At 31.5% G+C, this 17,812-nt stretch overlaps 1 long non-coding RNA gene across 4 annotated transcripts; it reads left to right on the top strand.

Annotated features, from left to right (window-relative positions):
- On the top strand, positions 11,624–14,128 carry LOC108662041. Of its 4 annotated transcripts, XR_001927821.1 has the most exons (4): positions 11,637–11,662; positions 12,732–12,903; positions 13,303–13,369; positions 13,797–14,128. It is a non-coding gene; the product is annotated as an uncharacterized LOC108662041 (long non-coding RNA). The 4 variants fall into 4 exon arrangements; XR_001927822.1 differs by lacking the exon at positions 12,732–12,903 and having other exon boundaries at positions 11,624–11,662; XR_001927820.1 differs by lacking the exons at positions 11,637–11,662; positions 12,732–12,903 and adding an exon at positions 12,355–12,433.

Here is a 17,812-nt window from a genome sequence, read left to right as displayed (position 1 = left end):
TATTTTTTGGATTAGACATTTGTCATTTTATTTAACAAGTAAATGATCATTTATATATATTAACTTTGCTGTAAACAAAAATTAGAAAATAATCTTTCATTTGTTATTCTATATTTAAGTAACAAAATTTGAGTTCCAGCAACAATATATCTAGCTTTTTTTTTGAAAAAAGAAAAAAGAAAAATCCCTTAACTTTCGTTATTGTTTCAATATTTCTGTCACTATTCACTGTCAAATCATTGCATTTAAACGAATCAGTAAAATAAAATCAAACATATAAACATCAAACTTTAAATGCTTAATCTTTTTTTTTTAAATTTATTTAAATGCTTAATCTATTAAACGATGGATGAGATAAGAGCGAGAATACGCGTTGTCTTCCCTCCATTTGCATTGAGAAATGTTGAGGAAGGTTTCCTTCCAAATTTTTTCTTTTTTTTTTGTTTTTTTCTTTAGCTTGTTCTCAGCCTCTTTCTTTGACTATTACTTTTGTTAACGCCTTAGTAATTAGTAGTTCGTAAATTTAGAAAGAAAGATACGAAAGAAAGCCACGACAAGGGTCACGCATTAATTCATTGCCAGTTTTCTAAGTTGGAGCTCCAACCCACTTTGTGACCAAAAGGAGTAAGGAGAAGAATCTTAATTAGACAAATTAATATTGATTTATTTGTAATTAATTATTGATTTCTAAAATGCTAGGTAAGATTTTTTTTTCTGTGTGTATTAATTCTTGAGTGTTAAGCAACCGCGCCTCTTGCAATTCCATTTCCTAGAAGTTGCACATTCCCCTATTTCTAGCAATTTTCCTCCTATATATTGCGGTATAAAAAATGCATCTTCCCTAACCTTCTTCTTCAAGCTATTGGTAGTTTTATCATCACAAAGTTAATTAATTCTTTCACTTCTTTCAATTTATTTTTTTGACAAGGTTTACTTCTTTCATTTGACAACGATCAATTATAATGGCACTGCTTGAGGAGAAAACTCTCTTTAATGTTATCAAACTTTTTACGGTTTTCTTCTTAATTTTTACTGTCGAGCCTCAAGAAGCCATTAGGCTCCCGGATGACTTGAAGCTCAAAGAAGATGGCGCAACTATGGAGTACTTTCGTCCACAAGATCATTCTGAAACACCAGGAATAGGTTCTAATGCATGTACATACATCCCAAAGGACACCCCTCCTGGCCATTGCGATCATCCTTGATGATCTTTTCTCGGTAAGCTTTGATGTTCCTGCATAATTATATAGCTATGATAATTTTTTATTGAAAAGCAAGATTTGTATTCAAATTTATTCTCTCATTTTCATGTAGTACATATGTTTCGATTCTCTTCTTTCTTTTATACATGTTTTAGCTTTTCTGTGAACAAAACCAAGAATAATCTTTCATTTGTTATTCTATGTTTAAGAAACAAAATTTGTGTTGATGTACGTTATGTTTAATGGAGTTTAACTCTTTCACTATCATTATTCTTTCAATATTCATGTCAATTTTTTGCCCCTAAACCATTGTATTGAAAGCAATGGAATCAAACGCACACACATAAACGCACATGTGGATGAGATAGAGACAAAATCCGGCGGCTTGTGTCCATTTGCATTGGGGAATGGGCAGGAAGGTTTGCCTCCAAATTAAAAAAAAAAATACCCATGTTTCAGCCTCTTTATTTGACTATTACTATTCTTACCGTCTTACTTTGAAAGGCACAAAGATCAGAAAACTAATGTATTAACTTAGTAATTACTAGTTTGAAGAAGTAAAAAGAAAAGAAAGCCACGATAAAGGCGAAACAATGCATATTCATTGCTAGTTTTTTGAGTTGCAGCTCCAACCCACTTTGTGGCCAAAAGGAGTAAGGAGAAGAATCTTAATTAGACCAATGAAATTTATTAATCATATATAGTTGTTTGCTGACAAACACAATTTCAGACCACCTGGTGCTTATTTCAAAATGTCAAAAGGAATAATAATCTACTCCGGTATGAAACAGCAATGAATGTAACCATATATTATTCTTTTGAGCTCATAGTTTCCACTTATTTTGACATTTTAAAAGAAAATGCTTATATGTAAATTTATACCTAATTTCAATAACAATTAAGTACATTCTTCTTACTTATAGACGTTATGACTTATGATCATAATTCAATAACAATAGCTGTATTAAATTTATGAAATAGTATAACCATCGATTCTTTAAATTTACTAGATGAATTTTCAAGGAACACACTGCAAACTATATATAAACAAGGTGATAAAAGTATTACTATCATTTAATAATTTTTCATCAATTAAATCATTAAAAAAACTTAATATCAATGGTGCCATCTAACTAAAGTTAATTTGAGGCTTGGGTTTGGCAATATCTATGTCCCAAATGAAGATGGGAAATGAAAGGAATTGTGGGATGAAATTATTGAGCAAACTCAAATGACTTATAGTGACAAGGCTTCTACACAAGTCATTCAGTTCGTTAATGACATGAGTTTGGTTGACTTAATGAGTGGAAGCAAATTCATCACTTGGTGCAATAGAAGGGTGGGGGTGGCTTTCAGCAGATTGGATAGATTTCTTATTGATAGTGAATTTCTTGCAAGGGTCCTCAATCTCTCTCATAGTTGTCTACCAAGCTCCCTTGTCGATCATAACCCAATAATCATTGGTAGTATCGATGTGAATTGGGCTCTTAAGTCTTTTAGATTCTTTTACTATTGGCTTGAGGAAGAGAGTTTCAAGGAGACTTTTAATGTTGCATGGAACGAGAGTGGGAATGTCCACACAAGTAATGGCAATAAATGGTAGTGATTAAGGCTTTTAAAGCTGGAAATCAAAGAATGGCAACAAAAGTAGTTTGGTAACGTGCCTAACAAAATTACAACAGTCGAGGAGGAAACACAAGCAAAGATGATTAATTAGTTGGCAACATAAGACATGGGATGTGAACATAAAAACGAAGATATTGGCCTTATTAAGATCATAGCTATGGACATTGTATCATGGAGGAAAGCTGCATCAGAAGTCTAAGGTGAAATGGTTCCTAAAAGGGGATTGTAATACGAGGTTTTTCCATGTTATGGTTTCGACTATAAGGAGATGCAATCTTATTGAGACATTGGTAGTTTGGGACAAGGTAACAATAATTTGATAGTTATCAAATAAGGAATGGCATAGTACTTTGAGGGACTCTATAGTAAGAAAAGGGTGGAATTATTGAGGGATATGGAGGTCCTATCATATCAAGCAATAGTGTCCTTATATAGTCCATTTTTGAAAAAAAAGGTTTGGGTTGTGATTTCTAGGTTTGATGGTAATAATCTCAACTTCTTCAAAGCACAAAGGTCAACAGTTAAGGATGAGGTAATGAGCTTTCTATTGAACTTCTTTGACACTTGTACCTTTAATGAATGAGTCAATTCCTCACTCATTACTTTAATACCTAAATGTGCGAACCCCAATGCTTTGAATGAGTATAGGCTGGTCAACTTAGTGAATAGTTTTTATAAGACCGTGGCCAATGTGGTTGCAAATTGATTGAGGCTATTGATTGCAAAGGTCATAGTACTTAACCAATATGCCTTCATCAAAGGTAGATAGATAATGGATTGTGCGTTGATTGCTAATGAACTTGTGGATTGTATGCAAAAAAATAACTCGGGTGGGGTTTTCCTTAAAGTGGATTTTGAGAAAGCTAATAATAGTGTGGACTAGGGATTTTTGAGTTTGTTATGTGTAAAATGGGATTCTGGGATCAATGGAGGAAATGGATGTTGACTTGCATATCTATAGCTTCAGTTTCAATATTAGTTAATGGTACACCCATGAGGCAGTTTAAGCTGGGTAGAGGCTTTAGATAGGAGTGTTATTTATCTCCATTTCTTTTTAATCTAGTCGTATGGCATTTAGTGTGATGATGGATAAAGTAGTGGCCTTGGGATTATGTAAGGGAGTTAGGATAAGGAGCAATGGCAAGGTGGTCTCGCACCTTCAATATACAGATGATACTATAATTTTTAGCCAATCATAAATAGTGTGTGGTTAACATGAAAAGGGTACTTACATGTTTTAAGGTGATCTTAAGGCTTAAAATAAACTTTCAGAAAGCAACTTATTTAGCATAGGACATGCAAAAAAAGTGTAGTAAACACTTGGGTGTAACAGATTCATTTTAAAGTATGATCCATCCTTTCCATTTCTTAGGGATTATCGCTCGATGCTAAACAAAAAGCAAACTTTATTTGGAAACTGGTGAGAAAGATATTTGAGTCATAGTTAGCGAGATAAGAGGCTAAAACATTTTCTATGGGTGGGGGGTGGGGGAGAGTGACACTTATAACATTAGTGTTGACATTTTTTGTAAGGGGTGACACTTACAACATTAATGTTGGCAAGTTTGCCAATTTATTATATGTCATTACTCTAGATCTCACAAGGTGTTAAAGAGAAGCAGGATATAATGTAAAGGAGATTTTGGTGGAATAGAGCATTGAAAAAGTGAAGGTTACTTCTCATGGTTTGGGATTCGATATGTAACTATAAGGATGGTGGTGGACGTGGTATGGTGGATCTACAACTTAAAAGTAAGGCACTTTTTTATAAATAAATTTGGACATACAGTAAGGAGCATGAAAGTTTATGGCACACAATCATTGTTGAGAAAAATGGTGGGGATAGCTCGAGATTGTTGCCTGTTGATGAAACAGTATGAAGAATAACGAAGGTGTGGGTGAATATTATTAACTCACTGATGCTAAATGGAAAATTTTCTTCTTTTTTATTGTAAGTATTGGCTTCGTAGTCGGTAATAAAGGAAACATTAGTTCTGGAATGATGAGTGGATTGAAAGAGCTACACTGTGTAAGGCTATTAATACCAAATAGAATTTATGCTCTTACTATTAACAAGATCAAACCATCAATGAATTTGGAAGTTAGGTAAATGTTGAATGGAGATAGGACATTTCCTTGCAATGCTAAATCTTTGATTAGGAGTGTGACATTTGAAATTAGGTCTATGATTGCATTAATGACATTGTTGTGGACCAAACAATGGAGGACAAGTTAGTGTGGAAAGGTGACACAATGGGAAATACTCCATGAAGCCTTTTTACAAAACAGTGCTAGGGAGCAATGACACTAGTACAAAATTATGGAAATTGATTTGGGTCAAGCTAGCTCTTCCTAAAATTAAATCTTTTGTGAACAATTATTGCAGGGAAAGGTTGTGATCAAGGAAGAACTCGTGAGGTGTTAACTCTTGAATAAAAGCTCAGTAATATGTGTGCTTTGTAATAGAGAAGTGGAATCAGTTAATCACCTATACTTCATTTGTTTCGAATCTTGGAATATTTGGGTAATGTGGTGTAAGGAATGAGGGATTGCATGGGTGTTTCCAAGTAACACTATTTCTTTCTTTACAGCTTGGAATGATGCAGTGCTTTCACTTAAGAAAGAAAAGGTTTGGCAGATGGCCTTTTTTACTATTTTTTGGTCCATTTGGCTATGTTGAAATGAGATTATTTTTTAAGGGAAGGTGTGGGAGAGAGTATAGGCTTTTGACTTAATTAAATTTTTCTTAGCATGGTGGGTTAAATTGAAATGGCTTAAGGAGAACAAGTTTACGATTGATATATGTAGATTCTCGGCTATTGCACAAGCAACTAGGAAAGTGAGTAGACGCAAAGATGTGGTTACTTGGAAGCCCTCTCAGCAGATGACTTAAGTTTAATGTTAATGGGGTGATGAGGGGTTTCTTGGGAAACTCAGGCATTGTGGGAGTTCCACAAAATGAGCAAGGGGTTGTTAAGGTAAACTTCCTTAAGGCCACAGGTCCAGGTGACACTAATCATCTCGAGCTTCTTGCTATACGAGAGGCATTTCTAATTCTCATTCCATTGTCATAGTTTATGAGTCATGACATATTTATTGAAAGTGACTTTAAAAATTTGGGTTAGCTAGGTTAGTAGTCCTTCCATTACAACTTGGAGATTGAGGAACATCTTCCATCATATTAACAATCTTAAAGCTAAGTTTAGATGTTAGGATATATCCACACACCGAGAATGGGAAATGATATTACCTATAAGCTTACAAAGGTAGGGATTGGAATGGATAAGGATATAATGTTGGTGTATACCTAATGGTATGAATGAAGAGAAAAGCTAGTAGTTTGATGGTGTGGTTGGTCTGTATGTTTTTATTTTTCTACTCTGTCATGTGTGGTGGATTATGTGCAGGTAGCAAATATTGCAAGCAAAGTGTCTTTTTGGAAGTGATTAAGCCTTGGGATGGAAGGTTTGGTGGTATGTCAATGGCTTGTTGTTTGCTTGGCAATAGTGTGCTCAGAGTAAGGGTGAGCAATTGAGTGGTTTGATCCGTCATACCTAAGGACAAAATGGACCAAACGTTTTTAGAAAACTGACCAAAACCGATAAAACATAAAGAAAGACCAAACCGACCAAACATTGAGTTGGTTCAATCAATTTGATTTTGGACCAATAGACCAAAATTTTATCACTTTTTTTTTTTACAAATTACAATATTAATACTTATAAACTTCATCCATAATTATAAAATATACAAATAATCTAAACATAAAAGAAAAAACATTTGTTCCTTCACTCACATAACTATGTCTTTTTACATAAACCATCAAATTAACATTCAAGATTCAACATAATAAAAAATCAAAAATAATAAAATTAATGTTCACAAAATAAAACTATCTAACACAAAGCCATTAACCATCACAAATTATCAACTTGAATCTCCTCTATGACTTGACTCTTCACATGCACTCACATAACCTATCTTAACAATTGAAAGAAGATAAAAAATATAATTGGTATAATTTTTTTAATAACAAAGTCAAAGCATATTAAAAATGAAAATTATGTAAAAAGTCATAAAATTTAATAGTTACCTCAATTGAAGTGTGAAGAATACATTTCTAACCTCTTCACTCATCAATCATCAACAATGGAAATGAAATCCACAACCCCAATCTTTGACATCTCTAACATGCATAAACAAAAAAATTAAAAAATTAAGAAATAAGAATTAAAAAAATAATAAAATGAANTATGTTATTATTTTTTATATAAATTTAAAAAAAATAATAATTACTTATTTATATATATAATATATAAAATAAATTAGTTTGGTTTTTTGTTTAGTTTGGCTCAAAATTTTAAAATCAAGAACCGAATAAAAAGGCAATAGGACTAATTGACTCAATGGATCAATTAGACCGAATTGTTTTATTCAAATCGCATTTGATTTGGATGGATAATTAGTCTGGTCTGGTTTTACTCATCCCTAGCTTAGAATATGTTGATCATTATAGTTTTTGATGGTTGTGTAGAGGACATTTGCCAATTGTATAGTTGATGATTGCTACAAAATTTTTACCATTGTTTAGTCTTGTTGGCTGGGTTGTACCATGCAAAGGCATTGGATTGTTATATCTACATGTGTTTTAAGATGCATTATTGTTTTTAACATGGAGCAGATTTTGAGTCACTATACTTACTTTTAAAAGTATAAAAGTCTAAAATCCTTGGCAAGTTCTATAGTACGGTCATATATTTTGACCTTACTGTAAGGTCATTAAATATAAACCGTGAGATAGATAATATTTAATCACAGTCATTGATCATTAAGCAAATGTAAAATCGGTAAACCAAGAGGTCCGGTTATTAATAAATTGAAATTAAAATGAAAAAGTGAAAAAAAAGACTCTCCTCGACTCCATTCGACTCTCCTTTTATGGTTCCTTTTACTCTTTTTTCGTTGGCTTTCAGTGTAGACTTTAGATTGTCGATAAAACTAATTTCGTTTCTATTGACAATTTTGTCTTGTTTACCTTATTGAAATTCTGCAATGAAATTTATCAAAACTCTTCAAAAATGTAAATTTATAAATAGTAAATAATAAGAATAAAAACAATTATAGTGAGAATTAGTTTTTTAAGATTCATAAAATTAAAATAAGTATTGTTAAAATATTAATCTAAATTTATAAAAATTACTGTAGTCATAGTAGACAAAATAAATATATTATTAGGAAAAATTAATCATTTACATTTATATTTTGCAGCAAAAAAATTTAACCATTAACAAATGTTAATTTATAAATGTATAATAATAAAAATAAAAGCACTTGTAATGAAAATTATCCATTTAAAAAATTTGGCGTAAATTTATAAGAATAAACGTAAAAAATTTTAACATTAAAATATATATTTTTAAAATATTTATGTAACTATGTAAGAGTTACCGTAACAAGTTAATTTAAACAAATTAAACATACTTTAAGTGAAAACTAATCATTTACATTTATATTCTTGAGAAAAAAATATTTAACTTTTTACAAATTGTACTTTACAAATGAATAATAATAAGGATAAAAATAAGAGAAAATTGTGAGAAATGACCATCTTGATAACTTGATTTCAAAAATAGCACCTAAAATAAAAATAACTATTTTTCATCATATTTAGCCATGACTTGACAAAAATATCATTGAAACCATTTCAAATAAATTAAACAATTTATCACAATTTTCCCATATCCATCTATGTTTTCAATTTCTCTCTCTCACCACCAAGCGCTTTCTAGTTTTATCAAATTTTCTCTTCAATATTCGTTTGCTATGCTCTCGATTTGTCTCTTTTGCGCTTCCAAAACGCTAAGCAATGGTTTTGATGTACTTGAGGTGAGTGGCCATTTGGGGAATTTGATTTTTAAGTGTTTTAGATGAAACTAAAATGGTAAAAATAATCACAAATGTTTGAAATAACTTTTAATTGGATCAATTCAGGGCATAGACACCAATAAACTCAAGAATTTGAAATTTATAAACTTAAGATTTCAAAGGAATTTTTTTAATTTTTAGCCGAAACAGGTGTTTTAGATAAGGAAAATTATGTTTTTATTTATGAAAATATGTTAGAAATACTTTAATTGGTGCCAAATCATAAAAAAAACAAAAAGAAATGAAGAAAGTTAAGAGGATTTGAAGTTTTGGTTCACAAGTAAGAACAACATTTTAGGCATTAAAATGTAACAAAACTTTTTTGAACATGGCATGTAATAACAATATTTTTCCAAAATTCTTTTTCAACAGAACTTGTAACATGTTTTTGTAGATGGTGTGCAACAATAATATTTTTTTCAACATGGCATATAACAACTTTTTTTAACCATGGCATATAACATGTGTTTGTACATGGCATGTAACAATATATTTTTAACATGGCGTGTAACATCATGTGCATGGCTTGTAACATCATGTGAACTTGACTATGAGGAGGTTTCATTAAGAATAATTTTGTTCAACTTGACTAAAAATAGTTAAAATTATAAAAGGGCTATTTTTTAAAACATTTTATCTTTGATGGCTATTTTTTAAAACATCCCTAAACATAATTATAGTGAAAATTAGTCATGTAAAAATCTTGACATAAATTTATAAGAATAAACGTAAAAAATTATAAAGTTGAAATAAGAATTGTTAAATATTAACGTAAATATATGAGAATTACTGTAACAAGTCAATTTAGACAAAATAAACATACTTTAAATGAAAATTCATCATTTAAATTTATATTTTCAAGCTAAAAATTCACTACAACATAAATAGGTTTAACTACACTATTTTAGCTGCACTTTCATTTTGCATTTAAAGAATTTGTCACAATATTTGGACTTTAAAATTTAGATGATCTTTTATTTTGCAACTATTGCAAAAATTAATACCTTTTATGTTTTTTTTAATTAAAACTCGCATCTTATTGTCTCTAGTCTCTCTTTCTCTTAAATTTGAAATCTTCTGAAACGTAGCAAAAACATGTTAAGTCAAGATCTTTCAATATTCAAATCTCAAAAAGCTCTAATTCCTTTGAAACCATAACCCAAAATTCTTTAATTGTTTGTCTTCCCCCATAATTAAAATCCTAATCCCAAATCCTTCAAAAATTCCCTTTTTTTAGAGCAAGATATAAGGTTCCTTAAACAACAAAGATGTCTTTCTCTGAAAATTGACAATCACAAAAAGCAAGAACATCTGTCTTCTCTCTTCTCGCCATCATTCATGTCATCGACCATTGCAAAAAGGCCCTATTTCTTCTCCTCCTTCTACCTTCTATCTTTCCACCAATCTCTCTTTATATTTTTTTATGGATTGCGGATTCACTTTAAATTATGTTCTTTTGTCTCTATTTTTTTTTTCATTAATTTTTCTCTTTTTTTATTTGTTACTTGATGGTAGTTAATTTTTCTATTTTGTTTCTTTGATTGTAGGAGTGAGATGACTTTGCTTGAGAATCTAATGTAGAGGCATGACAATTTTGGCTAAGTTTTTTTTTCCTTTCAAGATTTACCCCACCTTTCACCTTCCCTTCAATTTGTGAAAAGTTGAAATCAATTTTAAAAAGTCAAGAGTTTGGTAGCTTCACGTTGCCATTAGCAGCATGCAGCCACCAAGACGCTACCAATGGTAGCCAACAGAGAGGAAAGATTTTCAAAATCCTTCCTTTGCTTATAAAAAGAGAGGAACCAAAGAACGATAGGGGGATATTGGGAGGGAGAAAAAAAAACCGATTTGAGTAATCCAAGAACCTATAGTTTTTTATCCTTTCTAGCAACTGTAACAACCTTTTTCTTGTTTCAAAAAAAAAAAAAAACAAAGAACTCTAGATTTTGAAACAAGCTAGAGAAAAAAAAGAAAAAAAAATAGAAGAACCGTAGCTTTCATTTCTACCAACTGGCAATATACCCAACAAAAAACAAACAACAAACAAACAAAAATAAAAAAATAGAGAAAACAAAAATATGAAGGAAAATTAGTTGAGTGTCTTTGGTTTTGAAATGGTTTAGGTGTGATCGGAAGCCATGGGAAGGGAGCGTTTGCTTGTCAAGCCCTACTCTATAATATACTTGCCATGTCATTCATGAATTTGACAACATGCTTGCATACTTGAATACCTCAAAAAAATCGTCAAAAGTCGGTAGTGTACCTAGTGGTACAACTAAGTTGATTTAAGCCTCGAACTAGTTCAAATAGAGATTTTAGGATATATTTGAGAGTTATTGAATCTTAGAATGACTTAGTATGGTGATTCGGAGTTCGGGGATTGATTTGGAGTTAAATTAGAATTTTCATAATGTAGGGGTAAAATGGTCATTTTTCCATCCAAGGGCAAATTTGGAATGGTGGATGAAATTTTGATCAAGTTTGACTATTTGGAACATAATTTGAGCTTGAGAAGTGAAAAATTTTAATTCCGACAATTTTTCGAACATAAAGGCAAAAAGGTCATTTCACGTGTCCACAAGAACGTAATTAGAATTTTTGGAATTTCACACCACTTTGACACTTGTAAAACCCATGAAATTCATTTTATACTTTGGATAATTGAGGGATTTTATGTGGTGGAGAAGAAATGCTTAATTATTAAGTTTTATGTATAGACCAATCACATGGTGACAAGTGTCAAGCTTTAATATTATTATATTTTCCTTTCTAAACCTAACTAAAACTCTCCCATCTCATTTCTCTTGGCCAGTGAAGGCAAGAACAAAAGGGAAAAAGCATAGAACAAACCCTAGAGAAGAAAATCAAGAAAAAAATTCATTGGATTTCAAGGAATTAAGCAAGTAAAGGTAAAATTTCTTAATTCTATCTTGTGATCTACCTTTTCTATGCATTCTTTTTCAATTACCATGGTTAAAATTCAAGATCTCATGAAGGATTCATGGCTGACCGAATTTAGGGAGAGAAGATTTGATGATTTATTTGGTTAGATTTTAAGGTATCTTAGTGTTTTTAGTTATTTGGTGATGTTTAGCATGAAAAACAAGCAAGAAATTTTATGCCCTTCACCCACACTCCTTGGCTGAAATTTTTGAGAGAGAAATTAGATAATGGACTTTGATGAATTTCATGCTATTTAGGTGTTTTTAGTTGTTTTATGATGTAAGGTGTAAAAATCAAGTATGAAAATTACATGTTCTACACTAAACCTTTAATGGCCGAATTTTACAAGGAAGATATTGATGATGGATTTTTGTGATAATACATATTATTTAACTTGTAATTGATGACTTGGAGTGTTGGAAGTGGAATCAAGTTAATTGGAGTTGAATTGGATGTATTGGCCAATTAACCGGTGTATAGAACGAATTAGGCCAATACCATTTTATTTCGATACATAATTGAAGCTACGTAGAACACCATATTTAGATAATAATCCAAACATTTCACATCCCATTTCATGCATTAATATAGAGCCTAAATTAGTTTTATAACGGTTTAGTACAAATATAGTAAATTGCTTGTTGTGCATTATGTTTAAGTGGTGAAACTTCCAATAAGGGTAAGGAGATTGTACTCGAAGACCGGGACTAGGAGTACTTTGACTCCCGATATTATGAGTAACCTTATTATCGTCTTAATTATCTAAAGTAGTTTTTATTCGTTTTTGTGATTTTATAAAAAAATGAATTTAAATGGTAAATCCTTTTGTTTTATAAGTAAAATGTGATTAAATGAAATGAGTTTTATAAATCATTTTGAAATTGAATGATGATTTTAGAAATTGAGTAATTGGAGACTGTTTGATTGTGTTGTAAATTTGTGGTTTGAATTAAATGGCTTATGGTGATATTGGCATGAATGGCTAAATTAGAAATTGTGCTAAAATTATATGAACTGTTTGTTTTGCCTTAACAGGCGGGGTAGTAATATAATTGCCATGTCATGCTGTCGAAACTTTTATTGATTTGGTGAGATATTGATTAGTCACTATAGTGGTGGGTTTCCGTGGACCAGCCTATTGAGAGGGGCACGGTAAACCCAGTTATATTTTACTTCGGTAAGAGAGGCGCGAAGGGTATCTCCTAAGGTAAAGCTTTAGAGTTCACTACACGCTAAACCACCACATGAGGGTGAACTCAGCCAACGCCAAGGAACGACTATGCTTTTAAAAGTAAAAATGTGTTTTATGCGTATATGAACTTTTCTTTAACAGCCTTGGCGGACTCAATTGGATGCCCAGGCCAAGGTATCCCCGAGAATAAGTTTTGGCACGAGCCAAATTGTTAAGAAATTCATAAGTCATGTTGATTATTTGAGTGAAATGAAATTATTTTATTTAGTTGAAATGAGTTTGAAACGTTATGAATCATAATACGATGAACTATTTTAAGTTGTATCCATTTACTCGACTTTAGATATTTTAGATGATGTTTGTTTACTCACTGAGTTTATATAAACTCACCACCCTCATTTCCACTCATTCCAGAATCAGGACAGTCCGTAAATAGCTAATTACATCGAGGGTTATTATTGGACTCGCCTCCTCAGAAATTGTAAGTCCACAGCCTTTGTTACCTTTGGTCATTCGGGGGCCCACACGTCACTGTAAATTAAATTACATACTCTGGTTATCTGTGTTACTATATGTATGGATTTATTTTGCTTTTACGCTACAAAAATTATTTACGCAGAGTTTTATAAATATTGTTTTATAAGAAAATAGAATATTTCATTTAATATTTTTATTTTATTCTATTAGCTACAATTTCACCCTAAATGAATGTTTTAGACATAAAAACTTGTTTTTAGTTATGAAATGTGTATTTTCCCCCTATATATTATATTTTCAGCACGTTTCAAAATTTTTGAAAAAAATGACCAAAATGCCCTTGTGAGACAGAAAATATTTTTATTTTTGTTTTGATTTGGAAATAGCTTATAATCTTTTAAAATATGATATTTAGTAATTATTACTCACAGGGGAGGTGCGGAAACTAATATTAAGCCTTACGAGATTTCAGTTGGCATTTAGGGTAATGAATGTCTATCGGGGACATCGTAGCGGTTGTCACGGGCTCGAGGAGAGTACCGAGTCATGACAGTGTTGTTCTAAGTGGTGGTTATGGTGGAGAAAGGAGGTTAAGATTCAATGTTTTGGCTTAGGTTTAGAGAGAGAAGAGGCAGAAAGGCTTTTGGAACCCAAGTTTCTTGGGCATTTTTGAGCCCAAGCTTCGATATGAGACTTAACTTTTTATTATTAGGTTTTTATGGGTTTTGTTTGAAGTTTGATTATTTAGTGTTCATTTGCATTATGTGCTTTATTGTTAGTTTTAGTTAATGTATGATGTAATTTTATTTATTTATTTTTTATAAAATTAAAATATATATAAATAAAAACAAAAATTTAGTTATATGATGCAATGAATGATATATATGTCAAGCCCAGCCCTAAATTATTTACCATGTTACACATGAGACTGATAGAGTGATTGTATATTTGAACAGTCACGGAAGAATATTTAAAAGTCGGTATTGTGCTTAGAAGTACAAGTAAGTCGATTTATACCTTGAACTAATTAAAATAGGACTTTTAAGGTAAAATTAAGAGTTTCACAGTCCAAGAATGATTTAAAATGGTGATTTGGAGTTCGAGGATCAATTTGGAGTCAAACCGAAATTTTCATTATCTAGGGACAAAATGATCATTTACCACTTGGGGACAAAATGGAAATTTTTAGAAAAGATTTTTTGGTCCCATTTGACTTATTGGAGTATGATTTGAGTATTGGAGTATGATTTGAGGTTTAGAAGTGAAAAATTTTAATTTCGGTATAATTTGGAGTATAGGGGCGAAATGGTAATTTTTCTATCTCGAGGGCAAATCGATAAATTTTTAGCCCCGACACTTGTCAAGACCAAGGGATTTTATTCATCATGGAAATGGATAAACATGAGAAATGTGTGGTGGAGAATTAAAGAATTAAAAGTCAAATATTTATAATTTGAACCAATAAGGAAATGTCATGTGTCATGTTTTTATTATTTTATTATTTCTTTATAAAAAGGCAAAAAATCAGCCCATTTCTCCCATAGTGATCAGCCAAATCAGAAGAGAAGAGAAGAGAAACCAAGGAAGAACAAACCCTAGGTGAGAAAAATCAAAGAGAAAGTGTTAGAATTCAAGGATTTGATCAAGCAAAAGTAAAATTTCTTTGATTTTGCTAGTGATTTACCTTACCCATGCATTTTCCCTTAATTTTCATGGTTAAATTACATGTTTTCATGATGAATTCATGGCTGGCCAAAATGGGTATGGAGAGAGAATGATCTTGGATTAGTTTGATTTTTAGGTATGTTAGTGTTTTTAGGTGATTAATGATGTGTAGCATGAAAACAAGTGAAGAAAACCACCAAAGGTTTGGTGCCCATCAATAGTCGAATTCTCTAAGTGAATAATGAGGAAGAATGGGATGTTATTCTAGGTGATTTGATTAAGAAATAATAGTTTTTGGTGTATGAATTAATGAATTATGGAGAGAAAATTAAGTAGGAAAAATCACGGAGTTAGTGTACCATTATTGGCCGAAAGTTCCAAGAAGAAAAATGAAGATAAATTTTGCCTAATTGTGTGTTAATTAGTTGTGTTTGGTGAGTTGAGGGATTGGAAAAGAAACGGAGCAAGTCGGAGTGAAATTGGACGCATTGGCCAATTTATCTTATGAGAAATCGACTTAGGCCAATACCGGGTCTAGATGGCTACTCGTGCATTTTGCATTTCATATCATGCATATATATCGAGCCTGAAATAGCTTATGACTGTTAGACACAATTTAATTGGAATATGTGTCATGGATTATGGTTAGGTGGTGAGCCATTGGATATGGGTAAAGAACTGTACCCGCGAATTGAAAATAGGAGTATTTCTACTCCTAATACTGTGAGTTGACAATTTATTGTCTTAAATATCTAGAGTAATTATACTTGTTTGATGTTTTTATTGAATGGTGAGTTTAAATTATAAAATATTATGTTTTCCAATTAAAATATTTTTTTAATAAAAATGAGATTTATATTGGTTTTGAAATCAAATATTGTTTTTAAAAAATTGAGTATATGGAGACTGTGTTGAAATTTATGATTTTATATGTTATTGAAATTGTGGCTTATGACACTATGGTAGCATGATGGCTAAATTGTTGGTGTTAGCATGAAATATATGAACAATTTTGGATTGGTCTCGGTAGACTGGATTAAATTTTATTCGTCATATTATGCTATTGGAAATTTTATGGATCTGGTGCTATATTAAACGGTCACTGCAGTGGTGGGGGTTTCCATATACTGCCTATGAGAGGGGTACGGTAACCCAATTATATATTTACCTCCGGGGGGAGATGTTGGATGAAGTATCTGCTAAGGTAAGATTTGAGTGCACCTCACGTTCGGGCCACCACGTGAGAGTGAGACTCAGCCAACTCCAAGGAACAGCTGTGTGTTAGATGTGAAAACATGTTTATGGGTATGGGATATTTAATAGCCTTGGCGGTCTTAGTGGGATACCTTGACGAAGGTTCCTGCGAAAATGATTCTGGCAGGGGCCAAGTTTAAGAAACTCATAAGCTAGGGAAATTTTGATGAAAAGAAATTGTTTGGTATAGATTGAAACGAATTTTGCATTATGAACATTATTGAAATATAACGTTTTTATATTGTCTCCATCTACTCGGCTTTAGATGCTTTTGATGGTAATTGTTTACTACTGGGATTATGTAATCATAATCTCACCCCTCTTCCTATCTATTTTTCAAGCTCAGGACAGTTTGTTGATAGTTGATTAAGACGAGAATTAATCTCGGAGTTCCATCTTAGAAAATAAGGGTTCGTAGCCTTACACCTTCTTGGTCAATTGAGGGCCCACGTGTTACTGTAAAAGTAATTTTATACTTCAGTTATCTGATTTAACGTATGTATGAACATATTTAGCTTTTACACCATGTTTTTGGCGGGTTTCGATATTTTTGAAGAAAAATAACGAAAATGCCCCTGTGCGCCAGAAAATAATATTTTATTATTTTGATTTGGAAACAACTTATTATTTCTTGAAATACGAGATTTAATAATTGTCGCTCACCGAGGAGATGAGGAAGCTGATGCTAAGCTTTACGGGATTTCGATCAACATTCGGGGTAATGAGTGTCTATCGAGACGTCCTAGCGGTTGTCAAGGGCCTGATGAGAGTTTCGGGTCATGACAATATATATAAATATATACATATATATAGTTATAAATTAAAGTATAATGATAATGAAAAATATAAAAATATAAAGACATAAAAATTGAAATATACTTAATTATTTATCTCTTTAGTTCAGAAATTAGGATCCCACCAGAACGATGGGAGGGTTTTGATTTTAAGGGACTAATGTGATTCAAGACAAATTTATTTTAAATAATAAAGTTGATAGGATTTATTAAGGGAAGAGTAGTAAATAAACGAATGGGAATTTTGTTGAGTAATAGACTTAGTTAGGTCCCACCAGAATGATGGGAAGGTTCTAATTTTATGCCATAAAAAATTATCCCAATCCAAAGAAATTATTTTCAAGTAAAAATTTATAAAAAGACAAATAAGTAAATAAATAATGAAACTTAAGATATTTAATTAAAAGAATACAAAACCATTAAAATAAATAAAACAAGTTTGCGAAAATGAAACACGATCATCACTTAATTCATTAGGCATCACCACATGCATTATTTATTTGTCATTACATTTTAACAATATATTTAACCCACAAATGATTACTTTGATGAGGAGATTTGTTTGATAAGCTTGCGATGCAAGTTTTCCTGAATAATTCACTAGGTGACAGAATATCTCCAAGTCCCATTAGTATAATGGACGGTTTTAGGAAATATTATTAATAAAAGGTTTTTATTTGACATTTATTGAGATTTATTCCATGCATTACATAATTATATCATGTGCACATCAC

The sequence above is a fragment of the Theobroma cacao genome, chromosome 1 (genome assembly GCF_000208745.1).
Source record: "Theobroma cacao cultivar B97-61/B2 chromosome 1, Criollo_cocoa_genome_V2, whole genome shotgun sequence".
Lineage (NCBI taxonomy): Eukaryota > Viridiplantae > Streptophyta > Magnoliopsida > Malvales > Malvaceae > Theobroma > Theobroma cacao.
This window is presented reverse-complemented; position numbering and strand designations above follow the sequence as displayed.